This window comes from Cebus imitator, unplaced genomic scaffold, assembly GCF_001604975.1.
Source record: "Cebus imitator isolate Cc_AM_T3 unplaced genomic scaffold, Cebus_imitator-1.0 Scaffold164, whole genome shotgun sequence".
Taxonomy (NCBI): Eukaryota; Metazoa; Chordata; class Mammalia; order Primates; family Cebidae; genus Cebus; species Cebus imitator.
This window is the reverse complement of record NW_016107479.1, coordinates 1,882,425-1,906,821: the sequence shown is the minus strand read 5'-3', so window position 1 is coordinate 1,906,821 and position 24,397 is coordinate 1,882,425. Positions and strand designations below refer to the sequence as shown.

At 35.9% G+C, this 24,397-nt stretch overlaps 1 protein-coding gene across 45 annotated transcripts in view; it reads left to right on the top strand.

The window, feature by feature from the left end:
- Positions 1–24,397, top strand: part of PTPRD (protein tyrosine phosphatase receptor type D) — a 2,344,803-nt gene that overhangs the window by 706,838 nt on the left and 1,613,568 nt on the right. For all 45 annotated transcript variants that reach the window (XM_037744085.1, XM_037744087.1, XM_017544042.2 and 42 more), the window contains exon 4: positions 21,545–21,653. The gene's annotated coding sequence lies outside the window, so the exon portion shown is untranslated. The remainder of the gene's footprint in view (positions 1–21,544; positions 21,654–24,397) is intronic.

Below are 24,397 nucleotides of genomic sequence, written 5' to 3'. Positions count from 1 at the left end.
AGAATACATCCAGTATTTCTGGTTACAGTTTATTCTGTTTTCTTAACATATAATATGACTATATATAGCATTGTACCTTGCTATATATAGCAAGGATATATATAAGGATATATGGGCATAAAGTTGAAGCAGTAGATGGTGAAAATTCTTAAATCTTGTAATACTTCTTTAGTTCAGTGTGGTTTCCAGATTAATTCATAGTATGGAAATAATTTGCTTTTAGACAGTAGAATTATATTCAAAGCGATCTCCCAAGTAAACTCCAGACTTCTATTCATCATTTTTTGGGTTTATCTTTCTTTGTGGGTCCAGCATTTTAGGTGTACCAGAAAGAGAAGAGACGTAAAGTCCTTATTTGGCATAATAATAATGAGAAAAATAATAGTGTTAATATTAAACCTAACTGAGAAGAATATTAAAGCCATATATGATTAATCTGCATCTTTTCCCATGTGGAAAAAAAAGTAATGTAAAAAGAATTGCTTTTTAATACAGTTCTTAAAATCTTGAAACAAGTGATGACAATATGAATGCAAATTAAGAAAGTTTCAGAGCAATGACATTTTGTAAAGGGAAAGTGAATGTAGGGCTAGATGAGTTTAATACCTGTTACTCCAATCTGGAGTATCTGCTAATCTATAATAAATAATTTTCACATAGAAATGTCATAGAAATTATAGGCTAAACTTATTTGGGAAATTAAATTAGTTTCAAGCAGGTAAGCCTGAATTTATATTTTTATTCTAAGATGCCTATGTTCCTCTGTGCAACTAAATGTAAATTATAGTTTAAAATGTGAATAACTTACTCAACCAAATAACTGATAGGCTTTGTATAAATTCTTCTTCCTTGAGTTCCTGCCATTGCAATTGTTTTTGAAAGGATTTTTTAAAATTTCTTTGAAAAATTTTAAATTAGAAAAATGTAAAAATTGTACAGATAATTTCCATATATTGCACACTCACTTCACCTCTTAGGAACATCTTGCATTAATAGGTCATGTTGTTGCAGTTAATAAAGAAATATTGATACATTATTATTAGCTAAAGTCCACATTTTATTTGTATTTTCTTAGTTTTTGCTGAATGTCCATGGATATTTAGTTATGTGTCTTTAGGTTCCTCTTGGCTGTGACAGTTTCTGAATTGTCTTATTGTTGAGTATTGATCGGTCAGATATTTTGCAAGTTGCCCCTTTGTTTGAATGCGTCTTGTGTTTTTCCTCAATGTAAAATGAAGATAATTGGTTGTAGGGAGGACAGACCACAGAGGTAAAGTACCATTTTCATCTCATCCCATTAAAGGTACATGCTATCATACTGATAGTGGCCTTGATCAGCTGGCTGACATAGTGTGTGTCAGGTTTCTGCACTGCCAAGTTTGTCTCCTCCTGTCCCCAGTTTCCATACTGTACTCTTGGAAGCAAGTCCCTACATAAGACCACACCTCAGGAATAGAAAGTTATGCTCCACTTTATTGAGATAGAGTAGCTACATACGTTACTTGGAATTACTCTACATGGATGGTTTGCCTCTTCACTACTTATTTTGTTGTTCATATTGTCACAGCTTTGGCCATTGGGAGCTATCTCAGTTGCTCCTGGGCTCCTTTGACATACCCCCATCAATGAGTTCTTTTTTTGTTTTTTTAATTTTTTGAATATATCGTTATATTCTGCCACTACAGGTTGTTCCAATGTATATTTCCTGCCTCAGACCTAGAATCAGTCATTTATTTAAGGAGCCCTAATTTCTTTTATTAGAGAATGTTATTAGAAACCAGAATCAGGGTGCTAGGCATGTTTATTGCTACTGTCTGCCATTTCTTCTAGGCCCTCTAGGCAGACAGAGCAAAGAATATATATGCTTAATAGTAACCCATGGATAGACACATCTCTCTAAAATATCTCTATGTAAACATCTGTGTATTAAGCATGAGTTCATACCAATGTCTACAACTCTAATCCCTCATCACATGTGTCAGCCTAGCTTCCTCTTCTTGCTTATCTGAAAAAGCTCATTCCTGGTTCTCACTATCTGCTATCCATTTATTTAGTTGTTTCATTCCGATACATTCATATAGCGATATCAGACTGCTAACCTGTACCCTATGGAAATCAACTTTATCAAGTACACTGTTTTTGTGTGCCTCCTTTTGCGTTTAGCATTACAGACTTATTTTCAAAGTTACTTAGGTCAGCGTCTTTCTTCCTCATCCTCTTCAGTGAGGATTTTTCATATATTTGTAATACAGATAGATTTTCTTGTTGCAGTATGGTTTTTCTAGGGTCATCCAACCTGCTAAAATTTTAAAATGTCTATACATTAAGTTTTACTCTGTGCTATAAAATTCCATGGATTTTGACAAATATGTACTGTCATGTATCCACCGTTACATCATTTGGAATAATTTTACTGTTCCAAAAACCCCCTGTGCTTTACCTATTTACCCCTTTTCTTTCCTTTCAAGGCTCTGGAAACAACTGATCACTTTATTCTTTCTATAAGTTTTGCCTTTTCCAGAATAACAATTTTAATCATAAATATGTCCATGTTCAATATTGGTTTATTTCACTTAGCCATCGAAGGTGCTTTTAAGATTTCTGTGGCTTGATAGACTGTTTCCTTTTATTGCTTAATAATATTTTATTATATAACTATACAACAGTTGGCTTGTCCATTCATCTGTTGAACATCTTAGTTGCTTCCTGTTTTTGGAAATTATGAATAAAGCTGCTGTAAACTTTTGCAGGAAGGTTTTGGTGTGAACATAACTTTTTGAAGTAACTGGGTGTATACCTAGGAGCATGATTGTTTTATTAAATGGTAAGATGATGTCTAGTTTTGTAAGAGCCTACCAAATTGTTTTCTAAAGTGGCTATACCATATGCATTCCCACCCATTGCCCTACATTCTCACTAGCATTTGGTATTGTCAGTATTTTTAGTTTTCACCCTTCTAATAGGTATTTTAGTGTCAATAGGTATGAGGTTTTATGATACTGAGCATAATTTAATATTTTTGCCATCTGTATATTTTCTTTAAAGTATCTGTCCCGATGTCTTATGCATCTTAAATTAGTTTGTTTCCTTATTGCTGAGTTTTAAAAGTCCTTTGTATATTTTTGGATAAAAGTTCTTTGGCAGATATGTGTTTTCCAAATAAATGACCCAAGCTGTGGCTTGTCATTGATTATTTTACACAGCATAAGTTTTTTATTTTTTTTATTTTTGAGATGGAGTTTTGCTGTTGTCGCCAGACTGCAGTGCAATGGCGCAATCTTGGCTCACTGCAACCTCTGCCTCCTGGGTGCCAGTGATTCTCCTGCCTTAGTCTCCTGAGTAGCTGAGATTACAGGCACTGGGCGCAACACCTGGCTAATTTTTTGTATTTTTAGTAGAGATGGGGTTTCACCATGTTGGTCAGGCTGGTCTTGAACTCCTGACCTCAGGTGATCCACCTTCCTCAACCTCCCAAAGTGCTGGAATTACAGGCATGAGCCACCACGCCCAGCCACAGCATAAGTTTTTAATAAAGTCTAATGTATCCTTTTTTCTTTCGTAGATTGTTTTTGGTGCTGTATCTGAAAACTTCTTGCCAAACTTATATTTTCTCCTGTGTATCTTCTAGTTGTTTAGAGTTGACTTAATTTTTGGGTGTTTGATGTATTTTGAGTTATGCTTTATGAAAGGTGTAAGCTCTGTGTCAGGATTCTTGTCTTAAACACACACACAAATAGACTTCCAGTCACTCCAGGATGTGCCGAAAAATATCTTTTCTCCATTGAATTGCCCTTGCTTTTTAGTCAAAGATCAGTTGACTGTGTTTATGTTGGTCTGATTCAGAAATCTCTCTTCTATTTTTTTCCTCCCTTTCTCTTACGATGCTGATCTTCTATCCTGTTGATCCATGTATCTTTTGTTTCACCAATACCAGGCTGTCTTGATTACTGTAAATTGTGAGTAAGTCTTGAAGTCAGGTGGTGACAGTCTTCCAACCTTATGCTTTGATATCATGTTAGATATTACGAATCTTAGGCCTCTTCATATAAATTTTAGGATTAGTTTGTCCATATCACTAATGTTTTGCTAAGGTTTTTTGCTTTTTGTTTATGAGAGAGACTGGCTTACAGTTTTATTATTATTATTTTGCTATGGCTGTGATGACATTAGAATGAGATAGAAAGTATTCTCTCTGCTTTCCTTTGAATTTTAATTTCAATGTTTTTAAAAAAATCTTTGGATGTTTAGTGTTGTAATTGTTTTATAAATATGCTTGCTCTTTTCAAAATTAAACCTTGTTTATCCGTTTTCTCCTTCAAAACATTAATAATTTTAAGTGTTATTGTGTGCATCTGTACAGCTCCTTTCTTGTTAAAGTTAGTATTTGTATGTCTTTTGTAATTTTAGATTGTATACTGTTTGTCAGGATTTTATTTCTGAGCATTGCATATGCTTTGGATTTTTGAGATATCTTAAAGAAAGGAGTTTTCTTTGCCTCTGTTAACATTCCCATGGACAGCAGTAGCCCTGGATCACTTTTTATGTGTTTTTTTGTTTGTTTGTTTTTAATATGGGAGGTATTTTTTACAGTCAAAATGAATACAGTGGGCATACTTTTTTTCATCAGTGAGTAGGCTTTTTCTCAAACCATTTTTAATTAGATGTATATTATCCATGAGCTTCAGGTATATATGGGGTTCTCAAATCCAAATTTCAACTTAACTTGAGCCCAATGCTCTCTTTTCACGTCTGACCCTTAGCTAATTAGGGACCCTGATTTCTTTTTCTACCATTTATGGGTAGTTATAATATAAATATCCACTTTTCTTTTCATCTAATACGTGTTTAAAATTGATATCGAATACACTTTATTCATGAATTTTATGTGTATTCTATTTTAGTGATATGGAGAAGATAGTTATTTAGATTCTTTAGTGCTAGAAAATAATCTCATTGCTCTCTAACTTGTGTTTTATTAATACTAATACATTGATCTGTCTGAATTATTGGGTAACTAGCTCCTATGAGCCATTCCTTTGTCTGATTCGCCTATGTCCCACCTCAATTAACTGAAATAACTATTTGTGAAGAATAGATACTTAAAAGGATACAAATGTGTGACAAAATGATAAAACACACAATGAAACATTAATATATTCTGTATTAATTTTTAATATTATGGGTTTCTCCTCACTTGAAACATAATCCACTGATTTTTGAAAACCCATAAGCACATATTAAAAACAATGAACAGGATTTCTGAACTCAGGTAGCACCTACTTATGACTATTTTAAGCTTTCAGGTTCATGCAGAAATAAATATTTCTGATCATCTGACTCGCAGTCTCAATTGAATCACTATTCTAATTTTGTCTTGTAACACTTTAAGCAATTTGGTAGTTTTGTTTTGTAAAGTTTGGCTTTAATCAGGCTGAGGTAAACCTTACCTCAATCTCTTTTACATTATTTTCTTTCCCAAAAAAGAACAAAATGTAACTCAAGTTGATGGCAAGAAAAATACCTCTACAAAGGAATATGTGACGAATGGAGGACTGTATATTAGATTGGACGCTTCTAAAATATGAGCAAAATCTGGAACTTTTTTAAAAGCTTGAGTTTAATATGTGATCAGCAGGTGATGTGTTGGTTCATTTGCAAATAAATGTGGCCTTCATCAAATATCTTGTAAAATTTTAGTTCCCCCCCTCAATATTCCTGTTATAATTTAAAAATTGCTTGATTACTCTTTACTGAATAGGCCTTCTGATACTTTTTCAGGAGCATGTAGTTACATTCAGTTTTGGAAAAATCTTTGTTTTTTGAGAGTAATATAAGTATTCTCTTAGCCCAAATATGCAGAGTTCAGTGTTGTGGCCAATGTAAAGTTGGGTACCAAATTGATATGTAAGAAGACAGAATTTTATTTTAAAATTCATAAAATGTTAACCAAAAAGAGAAAGTAAAAATTTATTTAAAAATATAGATTAAATGTACACATATCCTTTACTTCTTTATGTTCTTGTGGTTTCTTTTAGAATGGTAGTCACTTTACACTTTTACCATTTACTACTCATTTACCTATTCACTCATTCATTGATTTGTTCTTTATCAATTGCAGCTTCCCCTCCAGTGTTATACTGGAGATAATTTCCTTTGCTTGCTGTCAGTACTTCAGAGGACCTTAAGCTGTTAGGCTTTCTATGTCTACTATACGATGGGAGTAGATTGCCTCTCTATCTTCTTCATTCATTGTTTCACTAAACTTTGGTATTTAGTTTGATCTATAATCTTCATTTTTTAGTGGAGGCCTTTCACTTGCCCAATTATTTATAAAGTGAGCCGAAATGGCATCTTTATCTTAATAGGATTTATATTAAAACTGAATTTCATTTGTTTCAGAATCTCATCCTGAATAAGATGTAAGTTGATCTCATCTCTTTGTAATAGTTTTCTAGCTAATCAATATAGCCCTTTGAAGGAAAATTCCGCTTATATTGTATGTATAGTTACTTGTATCTAGTACTCTATTAATCTATGTTTTCATATACAAATAAACTTGCTGAGATACAGAAATTGCTATGAAAAAGGAGCTGCTTGTTTCAGGTGGGAGGGAGGATTACTATTTACTTCATATGTATAATGATGTTTATTATATAGATGTTGTAGTATTCCATTTCTAAAAAGAAAACTAGTCAATAAATATTCATGGATTTCATATTGTGCTGTCATAAATGACAGATTTTCTATTTTGCATTATTTTATATTGTTTTAAACCATGAAAAATTTGTCTGATTATACATTTTATAAGTAATGTTTTTATTAACAGTTCTCACATGAGCATTTTCATAATGTTAAAACAACATTTAAAGTTGTTTAATTTTTAGAATAAGTATAGCAAATAATAGGAAAAAGAATAAGTTAATAGAAAAAAGATGATACAATTATATTACATGACTCTCTAGGAGAATTTATTGGTAAGACTGTTTATAGGACAATGATCTATGCACACACACACACACACAGACACACGCAATTTTTCCTTTGAGACAGAGCCTCAATCTGTCACTCAGGCTGGAGTGCAGTGGCATGGCCTCAGCTTATTGCAACCTCCACCTCCCAGATTCAAGTGATTCTGGTGCCTCGGCCTTCGGAGTAGATGGAATTACAGGCATACATCACCACACCCAGCTAATTTTTGTATTTTTTCTAGAGTCACGGTTTCACAGTGTTGGCCCGACTGGTCTCAAACTTCTGACCTCAGTGATCTGCCCACCTTGGCTTCCCAAAGTGCTGGGATTACCAGCATGAGCCATGGTGCCCAGTCTGATCTTTCAATCAAGTGCCCTAAATACCTAGAGTCCTTAAAGGTAGCAAATGGATGGAAAAATATGATTTAAGAAAAAAAAAAAAAAGCATAGCAAAGAAATCCTCCAGTTTACGCAAAAAGCAGCTGCAAAGGCTGATTACAATATTGAGTATGTGTATGCCAATTTCTTCTGGGTGTCATATGGTGTATGTCAATAAAACCCTACGGCGGGAAGCAAGAGAGATATAGCATGACCATTGCATAAAGCATTGCCAGATGGTACCCGCAAAAAGTAGTTAAAATATGTTTAAAACTGGTCCCTTCAGTAGTGGTTACAATAAGCATGGGACTGAGGCGATCTCTGAGAGCATAAGTCATATAAACCAATATCACAGACTGTTAATTTGATCCAGTACAGATAACCATGTTCTGCATGATACATTGTTTAATGTTATTGTAGCTGATCGTTGTGTTAGAATTCTCCAGAGAAGCAGAACCTAAAGGGTGTGTGTGTGTGTGTGTGTGTGTGTGTGTGTGTGTGTTCGTGCACGCGTGTACATGTGCACACACATGAACACAGATTTTAAAGAATTGGGTTCTGAGATAATGGAGTCTAAAATCTGAGGCTCAGGTGACAAGGTCATTTGGTTTGAGACCTAAAAAAGAGTTGATGTTGCAAGTCCTAAGGCCTTCTTCAGTTCCCTCTATATTAATTTTTATTTCAGTAGCTTTTGGGGTATGAGTTTTTGGTTATATGGATGAATTCTATAGTTTTGCTTTTGGTTACATGGATGAGTTCTATAGCATTGAATTCTGAGATTTAGTACACCTGTCACCGGAATGGTGTACACTATATCCAGTATATAGTCTTTTCATCTCTTGATCAGGTGACGTCAGTCTTTTGTTCTTTTCATGCCTATGACTGATAAGATGAGGCCCATCCACATTGTGGACGGTAGTCTGTGTCCATAAATTTTACCAATTTAAATGTCAATCTCATCCAAAAAATACTGCTGCAGAAATGTCCAGGATAATGTTGACCACCTATCTGGGCACCATGATCCAGGCAAGCTGACATAAAATTAGCCATCCATTTGGGTTTTGCGTAAACAAAACATGTAAATCTAATGGAGGTATGATGTAGGTCACCACCTTTGCATTTTTCAAGGCTTTGATGTTGGTGTTAATTTTTGTAGTTCAACCTAAAATTCATTGTTGCATAGGATGTTTTTTGGCTACCACAGTGTTCCTTACCCCACAAGTTTGAGAATTTGTATGGGAGCTCTTCTACTTGCCAATTATGTCTGTCTTATATAGAAGTTTAAGAAATGTTTACATTTTTAAGGCAAATAGCTGCCAGATAAGTGAACATATCAGAAACCCTGTGGGATGGGTTTGGAAGACATTTCTCTCCTGGTCTTCATAGCCCTCACTCTAACTGGAGGTTCATGACAGTGTTACAGGTACTTTATCTTCAGTGTTTAAACCCTATTCCCAACAGTCTTTTTAATTTCTGTGCATTCACCTTTCCCCAGTGAATAGTTACCCTGGCAAAATGGTGCAAGGACTTTTTAGGAAAGAGAGAGTATTTATTATATATATTATTAATAGTGTTGGTCTTCCTCAGGAAAACCAGTCTCCCATTCAACCACTGGACTCTGGATTTTGTGAACAAACTTGATTGTTAAAACAAGTGAGAAACAATCTTCTATTGTAGTTAATGATGTTGGCCTTCTGCTTATCATCATTCTATATTCCAACAATTTTGTAACTGAACAACACCCTTGTTTGTTTTATCTACATCTTGGTCCTAGGAATACTATCATTTCCCAGTTGTTGCCGAAAATGTCTATGGATCAAGGCACCATGACAACCGATGCTGGAGAGGATGTGGAGAAATAGGAACACTTTTACAGTGTTGGTGAGAGTATAAACTAGTTCAACCATTGTGGAAGACAGCGTGGCGCTTCCTTAAGGACCTAGAAATAGAAATTCCATTTGACCCAGCAATCCCATTACTGGGTATATATCCAAAGGATTATAAATCATTCTATTATAAAGACACATGCACATGTATGTTCATAGTGGCACTGTTTACAATAGCAAAGACCTGGAACCAACCCAAATACCCATCTATGATAGACTGGATAAAGACAATGTGGAATACTAGGCAGCCATAAACAATGATGAGTTCATGTCCTTTGTAGGGACATGGATGAATCTGGAAACCATCATTCTCAGCAAACTGACAAAAGAAGGGACAATCAGAAAATCAGACACTGCATGTTCTCACTCATAGGTGGGTGTTGAGCAATGAGAACACAGGGACACAGGGAGGGGAGCATCACACACTGGAATCTGTTGGTGGAGACCAAGGGAGGGACAGGCATGGGGTGGGGAGTTTGGGGAGGGATAACATGGGGAGAAATACCAGATGTAGGTGATGGGGAGATAGAGGCAGCAAACCGCATTGCCACATGGGTACCTATGCAGCAATGATGCATGATCTGCACATGTACACCAGAACCTAAAGTACAATTAAAAAAAGAAAGAAAAAAATTTACATCTTTTATATCTACCTTGCTTCTATGATTTAAGTGCTGTCATCTGGCTTCTTATATTATAAAATTCCACGAAAGATCCCAATAATCTCCTACCCTTTAACCAGGACTAAAGAACATGGCCATGTGTGAGCTTTTCTAAGTTACCATTTCTCCTTTCACCAGTGGACTTTTTCACTGCATTAGGATTGTGTCCTCTAGAGTCTCCTAGGTACATAACTGTCAGGTGGTGAGTTCTCAGATCTTACCCGGTAAATATATTCTAATTTTACTACTGTCCTCAGGCTCTGAGCTTCCTCAATACTTAGCAAAAAATGTTCTAGCATCTTTACTTCATTTCCTGTAAGCCATGATTATGTGCAATCTTCAGGGAGTGACTCCAGTGTACATATTTGGGCCAAGGCCAGGTGTTCTTACCCACATCCTGTATTTAAATCATGAGTAAATTCTGGGTGTCAGTAAATTCTCTTCATACTAGTCTTTACATTGCTCCCCTACCTTTGTCTAATAAACTCAAGTGACTGCCACATACTTAATTTTGTTTCCTGCTATAAATAGTAGCTCGGCACTACAATTCCTAGGGTGTATAATCTGTTTCCTCCTGATGTGGAATTATGCTTCCTCTCTCAAACTACACTGAAACCTTATGCTGGTTATTGGATGGAAGGGAGGTTGAGGAGAGTAACATTAACTTGTAAGGAATTCATCTGAGATAATATCCATGTATGCTCCCCAGGCAAAGGGAGGAGAAACTTTTCTCAAAAACATTGGAGCGCGCTGATTTTCACAGGAGAATTCAGAGGAATTCATGAGTTCAAAATTCTTCATCTACTCAAATCTCCCTTTCTAGGACATAGTTTCTCACAGGTTTTTTTGTTTGGTTGTTTTTTTCAGTAAGAGCCATAGCTTTGACATAGATTTATCAAAGCTAGATGGTGTTGTTTACAGTTCTACTACCTTCATAATTAAAACCTAGGCCTCATTTTTAGCACAGTTGGCCTTTTAATTATAGGAGGTAAGAATATCTTCAAACACTGCCATAGAGGCCCTTAGGCTTTTACAGCTTGCCTTGGATTGGAGATGGATGCCTGCAGACTGTCACTTTTTTTCCCCCCCTCAAAGCTTCTAATTCAGTTAATAGAAGCTAAACCTCATTATAGTTCCATTGTCCCTGAATCATTAAAGGGCTACATATAGATATTTCACCTTCCTCCTACATTTTATTCTAATTAACCAGAGGTGACAATTCCTAGTTCTTGTGATGCATTTACAGGCCATGGATTATTACTTCAGCTACCACCTGAAATGGAATCTGTTACTTTCATACCAGTGAGTAATCCAGCCCCCAAATTATATTTTTAAAGTTAGCTTTCTTCTGCTATGCCTGATTTCAAATGCCTTAACCTGGTTTTTCCAGAAGTTAGAACAGAAACTATGTGCTACTACTGTTATTTGGGACCATACTCCCATGTAATAGGAGAGAGGGAAGGAAAAGAGGAGAAAAGAACAGGAAGCTGCATTATTGATTCAGGGGTACACAAGGCAGTTTGATTCTCTACTTTGTTCTTAAAAGCCAAATAAACTCGGTTTTAAAACAGTTGTTCCAAGGAAAGAAAAGATAAATTTCTCCACTAGCTTCCCTAGCTCATTTGTCAAAGTTGTGCCTCTTGGGAAATAAACTCCCCACAATTCTACATGGCACATATGTGCTGTCTGAACAGGATTTCACAGCATCCCCACCTGGATGTCACATGGAAGTCCCAGAGAGAAGATGAGCGATGTGCAGCACAGGTTTAAGACAAATTATGAGGTTAGGTCAGCATAAAGTCAGCCACAGTTCACACAAAGGTCGTTGTCACAGTGACAACTGGGACAAAAAACGAAGCTAGTGAAACCTGAAGAGTGACACAGGAAATGTGTTTGTTATCTATGGGCTGGGCTATGATGATATGTTAAGAATAACTGGCCGGGCGCGGTGGCTCAAGCCTGTAATCCCAGCACTTTGGGAGGCCGAGGCGGGTGGATCACGAGGTCAAGAGATCGAGACCATCCTGGTCAGCATGGTGAAACCCCATCTCTACTAAAAATACAAAAAATCAACTGGGCATGGTGGCGCGTGCCTGTAATCCCAGCTACTCAGGAGGCTGAGGCAGGAGAATTGCCTGAACCCAGGAGACGGAGGTTGCGGTGAGCCGAGATCGCGCCATTGCACTCCAGCCTGGGTAAGAAGAGCGAGACTCCGTCTCAAAAAAAAAAAAAAGAATAACTAAGATACTTTAATTACCTTAAGAGTCAAACTTAGGGAAACAGTTTGGTTGCGGGAACCAAAAACCAATTTCACATCGACTTAAAGAAAAAGGGAAATTTATTGACGTTACAAACAAATTTTATGATAATACCAGCTTCAGAAGCGCCATGATCCAATAACTCAGTGGGGTCCTCAAAGATCCAATTTCCTTTTTTTGACCTCTATTTGCTCTTCAGAGTGTTGGTTTCAGTCTAAAGTTGATGTCACACCTGATCGGAAGATAAGACATGACTAAATCTACACACTTGCTCCTTCTCATTCATCAAGAATGAGAAAGTGTTTTTTTCATGAGTTTCCAGTGGAAGCTTAGAAGTCCAGATATGCCTACCCCTTAGGTAGGTAGGACAAGGAATCTGGTTGTAGTGATTGACTTAGTGTAGGTCATATGAATTTTCCCTTTGGTACGTGAGTAGCATTATCCCTAAGAAAACATATCAGTAACTCCCAACTAGAGCTGTTGCAAAGAAGAAATGTCCCCACGAACACTGAGGAAGGAAAACAGTAGTGATTATCCCAATCAGCAAGTTGTTGATAACTGGTAAAAATCAACTAAACTTAAGAATAAAAACCATCACAGAACATGGATTTCATCAAATAATTTTTAAGAAGTTGTTAGTGGGAGATAATTTTTTAAGTCTTAGAATGCTTCAAAGGTTAGGAAGATGCTGTGCTTTAGTTTAAAGTTTAAAAATCTCTGAAAAGTGTTTAGAAAATGGCTAGCATTTTGCCAAAAATATAAAAAATGAGAGTTTCATAAATACTAATGAAACACTTTTAAGTGAATATTTTCCACAGATCATGGAGGAGATCATTAAACATAACAGAAAATCATTGCCTCCATCTCTCCCCCTTACATTTGAACTTTCTCTGATTTTGAGACACACGAACTATTCTTACAATTTTTGCTATACATCTTGTTTTCTTGTATTGTTCACCCTTCATCCCACCACAGAAATCTTAGGCTCCCCATCCTGACATTGCATCACATGTAGTGTTTCTCATTACACTGTAACATTAATTTATTTAGATAACTCTACTGAGTGCTTTATTTTTATTTCAAGTAGCTTTTAAAATTTATGATTGCCATACCTTGTTCTTTGCTATTATCTCTTCATTGTCATAAAATTTGTCTCAATCTTTTTCACCCTTATGCCTACTGTTGAGATCAGATCTAATACAATACTACCTATTTCTTGGGTTAGGCTAATAACTCTCCTTTCTGTAATGTTTTTAACAATGCTCCTAGAGTTACTGCCTTTAGATTACAGAAATTAGGTGAATTCACTTCTTGGAGTTTTGGTTAAATATTACAGACTTACCCTTAAAATTTTACCTTTGGGGGAAAAAAGTTTTAGCAGAATATTACATCATCAGATATATAAACCAATCACCAAAGAGTTGAGCCTAAAAGTGTGCAGGTATTTGACTTTTATCTGTAAATTTAACTTTTACTATCCTTTATGTCTTACATTTTAAAAATGTTCATCATCTGCCATTTATTCATCAAACATTTAGTAAGACTTCCTTTTTTCCACGTATATTGTTTGCTTCTGGGAGTGAAATAGGATGAGGCCAGATTTGGGGAGAAAAGAGTGACAGCAATAAAGAATGTATGTTCTATCCTAGAATATCCCAATCTAATGAGGAAAGATAGTCATACTTCTAAAAAACTGAAATACAGTAAAAATCATGTTGACAGAGAATGGCAGTGCAGTTCATAAGGATGGTAGCAGAACAAAATCTGTGCATTAGGGAGGATAGCCTCATCTTCAAAGGAAGCTGATTGTGAATAGATCCTGAATGATGAGCCGGCCTCCACAAAGCAATCAAATGTAACACGTTTTATAATCAAAGATAAAAATCTTGACTACTTTTCATGTTCTGAACTTTCTCCTTTTCCCTCTGTGTCTTCATTTTTACTTTTCTTCTTCATCTATCTCCCTTCTTGATAAAGTCAAGAAGAAAACAAAGCTTTAGTTCTATATAACAACAGATATATTCACTTTCGGATATGGCTGATTTAACAAAATAATCTCAGTAGGCACCATTACTTGCCTTTTTTTTTTTTTTTTTTAGGTTCATGTTACAGGAAAAAGTCTCTTGGAAGATGAACTACTCACAACAGTGCTAACTTCAAGTATTTTAGCTCTTAGAACCAGGAATGAGAATGAAAATTTAACTTGACCTTTCATTACCTACATGCCATGGTATTTTTTATCTCCAGAGCACATGTTAAATATAACAAGAAAAGAATTGGGCTACCTAAAATTTACCATTATGTTCCAAGGTTCCTTACTGAAAACGAAGTGAGAAAGTATCTGTATAGTTGAACTACTCATTCTACTGAATAAGCCTCTTGTACATGTCGGAATACATGATAAAGGAATTTGTCAACTTTTCAGTTCTTCCAAGTTATTTTTTTAAAAGATCATTTTTTTTTTGTGGTACTTTGGGGCTCTTGGGATAAAAATCTTATTTTTATCAGGCATTTTCTGATCTTCACAAGCAAATAGAACTCTATGCATGGCTTCCAAAATCAGAATTTTAATATATATAATGATCATTCAGTCTGTCATTTGCATTATAAAAATGATAATGTGTCAGCACATATTCATAGTTCTGCTTCATGTAATGCTGCGCTTCAATTAAAGCATATTTTAAGTTTCAATGGAACCACTTGAGTTTTTGCTCTAATTTTCTCATGAAAATCTCTTGATGTTTTAGGTATAGGTTGAAGTAAAACATTTTGCTCTCAGAGCTTAGATGTCTGTTACTGCATTAGAGGGTCTCTGTATTTCGTGAGATAATTCCCAGTTTTTCCTCTGATCAAGTTGTACTCCCAGAAGCCAGAATTAATGAAGGAGAGTTTGGGGAGCAATGGCCTGGAGACCGCAATAAGGAAAGAATATTTCCCTTTGGAACAAGAATGTGCCTTGGTAAGATCCAGGCAAAAAGTCACAGCTAGCCTTAGAAGTGGACCCCTTTCAGGGACTGACAAGCAGCTGTTGAACCCTGCACTCTTTCTGTAAGTTTGTTTTGCAGCACTTTGAAAAAGGAGCTAATTTTTTAGATTAATTCAACACAATTTAACTTAGAAGCTCTAACATCCCACCACTAGGCTAAATGTTTTCATCCATACGTAGCGCTTTGTGATCGCTCAACTATACTTATTGTAATATGGTTAATTGTCCATACATTCATTTTACCCAATCATTAGATAAGCAAGTGTTGAGTACCTCCTATTTTCTAGGTATTTTGCCAAGTGCTGGGAAGGAGCAAGATGTATAATTGCTTGTGTTTAAGCTGCTTGTGTTCTAGTGAAGAAAATAAGTACAAGGCCATACTGTCTTAGGAAGAAGGTGCAAGATAATGATTAGCATGCATGGCAGATTTTTTAAGTCCTCTTCAGTAAACAGTATCCAGCTTGGGAAAGTGAAGGATGACAAGTAGGAAAGGATCCAAAAGACTTCTTCAAGTTTTAACATATGGTAGTTTTTATCTCATTTAATTTATATCATTTTAAACTTTACAACATGTTTAAATTTTTTTAACTTCTTTGGTTATTTACAAATGTAAATAACCAAAAATTAAATTTTCAGGTATGTATAGATTTATTTTTGTGTGTGTGCACTTTTTTTTTTCTGATTTTCAACTTATTTGAATCATGGTCAGAGAGCATGGTCTATTGGATTTCAATTTTTGGAACTGTATTAAGGTTTGCTTTTCAACGTAGATCTGGGTGACTTTAAGAAATGTCCTATTTGTGCATGAATATAATATGTGTAGGTACTCTAATTTCTCCCCTCTAAAATTATCTTGATTAGTTTACAATCTAGCATTGTCTTTGGTATTTGAACTAATAGGGAGGTAGATAAATAAATCTGAGATTAAGGGAAAAATATGCCTGGAAGCATAAATTTGAAAGTCATTAGGGTATAGGTGATATTATAAGCATTGAGATCACACGAGGTCATCAAAGGGTGAGTAGAGAAGAAAAGAGGTTTAAAAGAAAAGACGATTTTCTGTCTTGGGGCTAACAGGCTAGGCCTTTCTCCTCTCTATCTACCAGTCATGGGGCTCAGGCTACCCTTGAGTAAGACCTTGGTGAAGTAGCATGGACAGCTTAAGGCAATTTGCAGATTGCGGTGAGAGCTGGGGCTAGCAGTCCAGCACCACTCCCAGCAGCTGAGAAAATAATCCTTTAATCCTAAAAGGGATTTTTCAGTTGTCTACTGTACTTACTAAGCATGCTATGGCCATAAGGCTGTTTCTACTTCCTAGAAGGCTCTTCCTCCAGAGAACTGCACAATTAGCTTCTGTACCTCCTTCTAATTCTTATTCAGATGTTGCTTTCTTGAAATGACTACACTTTTTCTCTTTTAAATTAAAATATCCCCATCTAACAGCCACAAACCCACATCTTCTAATATCTTCTAATATTGCATATTATTTGCCTGATTACATGTTTGCTGTTCATTGTCTCCTCCAACTAGAAGATATGCTCCATGAAGACAGTAATTTTTGTTGATTTGTTCAATAACATAAATGACAAATACTTAGAACACTAAATACAGTATTTCAAATTTTGTGAATGAATGAATGAATGAATTGCAGACTTCTTTACTGACCTGACTTTGTGATAATTTGAATAATCAGAATTACAGAGAGTGATGATAGTACTTTTAATTTTACTGCTGTACAGGGAAGAATGAAGCAGATCCTGACTGTCTAGAACAAACCTCCACTGTAGCCCACCGAGAAAATATTCCAAGACCATCTTTTACAACAAATAAGAGGGAGATAAATCCTGCCTATTAGGACATCTAACAAGTTCCAGGTACTCACCTGGTTCTTCAAGGATTAAAGCAGATCTAATACTTCTTCATTTTGAGTATGATTATACTACCACATTGTCTCAGGACCAAGGAGACTTGGTTAGGCTAATAGCCTATGCAAGACTGACATCAAGCTATATCCACCTTCAGCTTTTGCCCCAAGAGTCACTGCAAGAAAGATACAATGGAGCACAGTGCCACCAGAGGGCACTCTGGCACCTCTTTGTGCTGTTCTGCTTTCATGCATGGGTTTGCAAGAAAAGCTTGGGATAAAAGCTTTAAAAACTCGGAACAGTAATGTTTTGCTGATGTAGTTAATGGCTTTCATTCATTTTGAAAATGCACAGGATAATAAAGAATGTTATAAATTGCAACTTAGATAAAAAATGGCAAAGCTATTAACAGAAAAGTCACAAAAAACATGCTAATGTCCTTTAAATTTTATGAAAACATGCTCAACCTACCTTACAATTTTTTAAATGCCATTTGAAATGCAGTGATGTAAAACTTTTCACCTATCAGATTTGCAAAATTCTAGAAGTTGGCACACCCAAGCAACCTTGTAGATTGCTGGTGGGAGCACGAACTGCTTTGATTCTCAAAGATGGAAATTGGGCCCTATATCTGATAGTTAAAGATTCATTTGTCCTGTGACCTTCCTGCACATACTGATAGGAATCTGTTCTATGGTTGTATCTCTTATATACAAATTCATGCATAAATAGTAACTTACTATAATTTATTTAATAGGTAAAGGGGTTTTAAAAATCATTTTCAGGAGAATTCTGGTTAAATTATGGCATATCAGAAAAATAGAAAAATATGAAGCTGAATATATGATGAAGGAGCTTTTTATCTACTGATAAAATATACACCCTAATTTACTTTAAGTGAAAAAAGCAAGGCCCATAAAATTGATAAAGCATAGAATTCTTTTTATTAAAGAAGGTGGAGAATAGGAATATACATATGGTCCCATTCATTTGTATTTGCAGAAGGAAATTTTGCAGGGCCACAGATGCCAATCAGTGTGATTTTGGTGAGGGGGGGAAATGGGGAGGATGGAGGCAAGTGTGAGAGTAAGATTTTGTCCTGTGCTCTGTTTCCTGAGGCATAGATTCATGACTCACAGGAATTCATTACCTAGTCACAAAACAGAATAAAGTTTTTAAACAATTGTTGGGTAGAACTTTTGGCTGGGCTTTCAGAAAATGTTGGAGGTTCAACTCTTTATTTTAAATCATTCAAATACATGAGATACAGAGAAATACTTGTCATAGTTAGCTAGTAACTACTGATTTTTCCTCTGGAAATCAATTAATTCTAGTGTTTTTGACAACCTTGGAATGAATGAATTTTCTAGCAAGACTGCCCAGAGAAGTTATAAAATGACGGAGTTTCTTTTGGGAACCTCTTCTTCAGATCCATTCTACTCTCCACTGTGCATCAGTTGTCACAGTCTGATCTGCTCTTAGGGAAAAGAGGAATAAAGTTACTGAACCCTTTCCTTACGTTGTGACAAACTTATACATATACACATTGGCCGGGAGTGGTGGCTCACACCAGTAATCCTAGCACTTTGGGAGGCTGAGGCGGGTGGATCACTTGAGGTCAGCAGTTCAAGACCAGCATGGACAATATGGTGAAACTCCATCTCTACTAAAAACACAAAAATTAGCGAGGTACAGTGCTGGGTACCTGCAAACCAAGCTACTTGGGAGGCTGGGGAAGAATCACTTGCACCTAGAAAGCAGAGATTGCAGTGAGCCGAGGTCATGTCACTGTCCTTCAGCCTGGGCATCAGAGTCAGACTGTATTAAAAAAAAATATTTATTCATTCACTTCGTTTTTTTAATACTAAGAAACTGGCTGTGAACCACCTGTTGAGGATACAGATCTGTCAGACATAGCTTTTTTTCTTCCCTCATAGTTGTATAGGAAGCCAGGCATGATCTAAATTAAGACTTTACATCCTGTGGGCCACAGGTAGCGTGAGGCCCAGGACAGCTTTGAATGTAGCCCAACAAGAATTCATAAACTGTCATAAAACATGAAAAGCATGAGGTTTTTTTATAACTTTTTTTTTTTTCTGATTGGCTATCAGTAGTGTTAGTGTATTTTCTGTGTGGCCCAGGGAAGCCAAAAGATAGGCCACCCCCAGCCTGTGTGATTTGTGGAGTGCTATGTGCTATGGAAGAACAAAGAGGGAATGGTCAGCTTTTTTTTTTTTTTTTTATTAAAAAGCTGGAGAAAGCCTTCAGATCATATTTCATTGATTGGAAAATATGAGTAAGAGTTTTCTAGGCAAACCAGGGTTGAGATGTAGGAAGATAAATCAATCTTAACTGGAGGGAACAACCCTTTTAAAAGTACATATGTTTGAAAATACATAACCAGTTAGAACAAGTGGTGAAGAACTCAGCATGACTGGAGCATGTTAGTGTGTGTTGATTTATTTTTGTATTTGACAGGAGAGCTACTGCCATATTAATATGGGCTCTAGGTATGTTAGGCCATTTAACCACAAAACTCTGAAAAATGTATTATCTCTATTGTACAGATAATGATACCAAGATTTATAAAAGTTGAGCGATTTGTCTAGAATTATACATCTAGATGTAGAATAGGACTCGAATCTGATTTCAAACCCCATTCTTTTAAGTATGAATAAGAGTGTTAACTAAATATCTTTTATTTTTCCTTTCAAGTCACTCTTTATCTTTTTCCAACCTATACCCTAACCCTGGCAACTAGCCTGATGGAGTTCATCAACAGGCTCCAAAGGACTTGGGCTTCCGGTGAGGTTTGTCCCATAGGTACTGTAGCCTAGACAACCAGAGGGAAGGGAGGAGATGAGAGGCGTTTGTCCTCACAGTTCCATCTGTGCTGCCATCTTATGCTACCTATGACTCCCACACCGAGATCACTGCTCCTCTCCAGAAGGCCCTTTCTTCATGTCTGACTTCTACATGTTGGTAACTGCTCCCTGCCCTCATCCCTGCAGGTCTAGAGGTGGTATCGGCTCCATCACACCTTCCTTGTGGTTTCACCACATACAGCCCACACTTTTGTAAATAGGATTCGTATTGAGCTCTATCCAAATTATCCTAATTTAAAAATGCCATCTGTTTTCAACTGGCACAAGATCCATATTCAGGAAGTTATTATCTACGTGAGAACGGACGAAGTCTATTGTGGCAGTAGCAGAAGAAATGGAGGCGATAAAGTAGATTCCAGAATAATCTGAGATTAAAAAGGGTTCCAAGGAGAGAACAATATTTGCTCTTAAGGCTTGAGTTATATAAACCAATACTAGTGGGAATTTCTTGAGCCCTTCACATCATACTGCATAGAAAAAAGTCTTAAACTAAATGAATAATCGCAAGATGAAACCAAAATAAGTGGTTCCAAGATTGACACCAGAAGACAGATTTCACTGCATTTGTTAAAATACATGGAGCCACATGATTCACAGAGGGTATTACCACGCATCAGGTGATGATCCAAACAAGCAGTTAATACCAAGTAGGTACAACTCTTGTTGTAAATGGGTACATGGGTACTTTGGCAGGTAGATCAAGAAATGGGGTTTATTGACCTGGTCAATCCTGGTTTTGAAGATTCAGATAAGCAGTGAGTATCAAAAAGGAGGTAAGCAAATTGCAGGATCTTCATCACGAATTCAGCTCAGTGCCAAACTCCAAATCTTGGGGAGGAGGACACAGACAAAGCAAAGACTGCACAAACCACAAAAAGACTGCAACAGTTGCTATATCTCTTGGATTTTTAGAGTAACCATCTAGTTGTATACCAAACTGGAGCAAGGCTAAAATACTAAAGGTCAGTAGCTCTATTTGTGGGCAGTTAAGGCCCTACCTGGCACACTCCATTCATACAGGAGCCCAGTTTTGTGGTTTTTGTCAAGCCAATAACTTTTATCATGAGGTCAAACTGTCTATTTCCGTCATAAGTGCATAGTAGCAACAGTCTGGTGCGTTTGAGAAAACATCAGTGTTCTTCATCAGTGTCTCTCCAGTTAAATACAAAAGAGCACAGGCATAAAACTAATGGAATTGCATTATTAAATTCTGTTTCCTACTGAGATTACTTTTTATGATTTAAAAAAAAAAGAACTCAGAAAATGAATTATTTTCAACATCAGCTTCTCTCTGGAGTTTAAAAATGTATTTTGATTTACAGTTTGCAAGGACGCTATATAGAAAATGGCTTCGTAAATTAACACATCAATTACTTAAACCTAATGGATAGGAATGATTGTGCTCCAATAATAAATAGCCTTTTATAAGGAACATTTTATAGGAGATAAAATATAGATGGTCCCTTTGACTTATACAGGTGCTCTATTAATCACTCAGGTGTAAATTATAGAGGTGAAGAGTTTATGCTTCTTTCCTTTGTATTGAGCATTCTGATAAATGAGTATCTAATGTGACAGGAAAAGATAACATAATGAATATCTTATAATGCCTCAAGGAACACGAAAAAAAATGACTGACACTATATTTTTTTCCAGGTAGAAATAAAAGGCAAGCAGTTCCTGGCCCATGAGATTCCAGTTAGAGGTATCTGACTGACAGCATGTTGGCACCAGCACCGAGGGAAGCAATGGGCTTCAGCTCCAGGTAAGTTCAGTATGACTGAGTTGGCTAGTTTTCCATGACACAAGGTGTGCGTCTTCCAGATGTTTATCTACAGAATTAATGATGTACTTCCATCAACCTTTTACTCTTTCAAAACATAAACACACTGCATTTCTTTAAAAGATTATAATTTAAAGAATTATAATTTTGATAGTGTCTTTAAGTCAATGCATATACTTTTTAATCCACCTAATTTCAGGTTGTAGAATAGGTAACTATGAATGGATTTCTTTCTGAACTGAGGATAAAAATACATGAGCTACAAGTACAGTAAGTGATGAAAGTTTGTAAGCATGAAAGCTGTTTGTAGTAGTGATCAAGAGTTGGGGAACCAGAGTTACCATTAAGCATTTCAGCTGGTACACTGTTCACCTTAATGGTAGTAACCTGAGGACTGCATTACCCTTCAGGACGTCAGGTTTTGTCACTTCCAGAGTTGGGCAATAAGGGTGAGCAGATAATCCAGCAACTCAAAAGACTCCTCAATTCCCAGTCTTAACATTACAAGAGGTAAGAACTCTGCCTCCAATTCCAATTATGATCCTCTCCGAGTCTGTGCCTTCAGGAATCCATAACCAGAATATATTCATCACATCATATTAGAGACATTAATATGAAACTTTGGTAAACTGAATAGAATAACAGTTTAGGGAATGACATATACATATTATACAGCTTATTTTTTAAAATGACTTTTATACACTGTAAGAACTACATGGTAGGCCTATAAATAACTTATGCATAATTCACATGAAATCTGTCTTCCAGGGTTTCAAAGAATAGGAAGATAAACTTATTAACACTACTAGGACAAATGCTATAAAATAGATACAAGAAACATGCAATACGTATTTGGTCTATGTATCAAATACCTCAGTCCCTTCTCAACAGCAACTCTGTATCTTGTGATTTACTGTAAGAAAATAATTAGGAGTATCTAAAAATATTTAAATAGAATCAAGGTTTTTAGTCATTTTAATACTAGTGAAAGTTAATAAATAGCCCAAGTATATACTTGTATAAAACTTATAAAAGATTATTTTCTAATAGTAAAATTCTACAGAACTATTAAAGCACATGCCTGAGAAAAAATACTTCTGACATGAAAGAAGGAGCAGGCATATATTTAAATTTTGGAAATCATGTTAAAGTGCCTTTATAACGTTTATGTGTATATAGAGAAAGATAAAAGGAAAGATCAATATAGTAATTTTATTTTTAATTCTCTTTATTTTTAAGCTGTTTTCACAGTGAAATTTTTTTATAAGAAAAATTGTAGTTTTGAAAATGGTCATTGAAATTGTTTCATAAAAATAGGATTATAGAAGAATAATGAGGTCATGAAGAAATAGTCACCATATTTTTAGAGGTGTTAAAATCAAATTATACAGAATTGGAGTAAAATTCTGTATTTGAGTAAGAAGCATATTTAAATATATTTTTATTTTGTACTAGGGAAAAATATAAACTCTTGTGTAAATAAGAACATGGGAGAGTCAAGATAATAATTCCTATTTGGCTGGGTGCTGTGGCTCACACCTGTAATCCCAGCACTTTGGGAAGGCAAGGTAGGTGGATCATAAGGTCAGGAGTTCAAGACCAGCCTGGCCAAGATGGTGAAACCTTGTCTCTGCTAAAAATACAAAGATTAGCCAGAAGTGGTGGCACGCACTTGTAATCCCAGCTACTCAGGAGGCTGAGGCAGAGAACTGCTTAAACCTGGGAGGTGGAGGTTGCAGTGAGCTGAGATTGCACCGCTCTACTCCAGCCTGGGCAACAGAGTGAGACTCCATCTCAAAAATAAAAAATAAAAAATTGCTATTTAGTAAGTGTGCAAACTCCTTTTAAAGGAATGAAATTTGAGTAGGGCCTTTAAGGGTAACTATACAGAAATGTGCTTTTAATAGTATTTATAATAATTAAAGTTGACCTGTTTAAATGGATAAACATATTATGCTCACATATTGCTACACTTCATTTTGTGGAAAAGTATAAATAATACATGTTTCATAAATGTAAATACTGTATTTGTGTCAAGCTTAAGCAGAATAGCCATTTTGATATACTCAGTGCTATCTTTTATCATACACTTAAACTTTATAATTATTGCATTTTTAATAAACATTATACCATTATGTAATCACAAGAAGATACATTCTTCATCAAATGTTGAAAGTTACTTCTGTTTCAATGCTTTTTTTTTTTCCCCCTGCAATTCTTTCTTTAGACTATGGTTTCCCGGTCCATTCTTGCCTTTCTTACTCTCAGTGTGTATTCCATTTGAATGCTTTCACCTATGTCAGTGGCTTCGATATTCCCAATTCTGTGACTCTAACCAAATGCACACTCTAATTGTGTACTAGATCAGCATACCAAATGAACCGCAGGTATCCTAAACTATTTCCAGTACTGATGTCTGTTTTTTCCTTCCTTCCTCCCTTGAGGTCTCATTCGTGTATCTTCTTCAGGAAGACTCTTCTGGAGCTCCCAGCCCTAAGTGGAGCATTTCTATAGCTCTGCTTTGTCTCACAGTACTTGTTATGCTCTGCGTTTTTGTTTCCGTGGTTTTTTTTCCTACAGACTGAGTATGTGACTCCTAAACTCAGTGGTAAATGAGTATAACCTCGATTATGAGTACTGTCCATTACCTCTGGATGTTCTCATAAAATTGTGACTTGTGTCATCCAAAATCTAGAGCAGTACTAGGACAAAAGAGAACAGCCCAG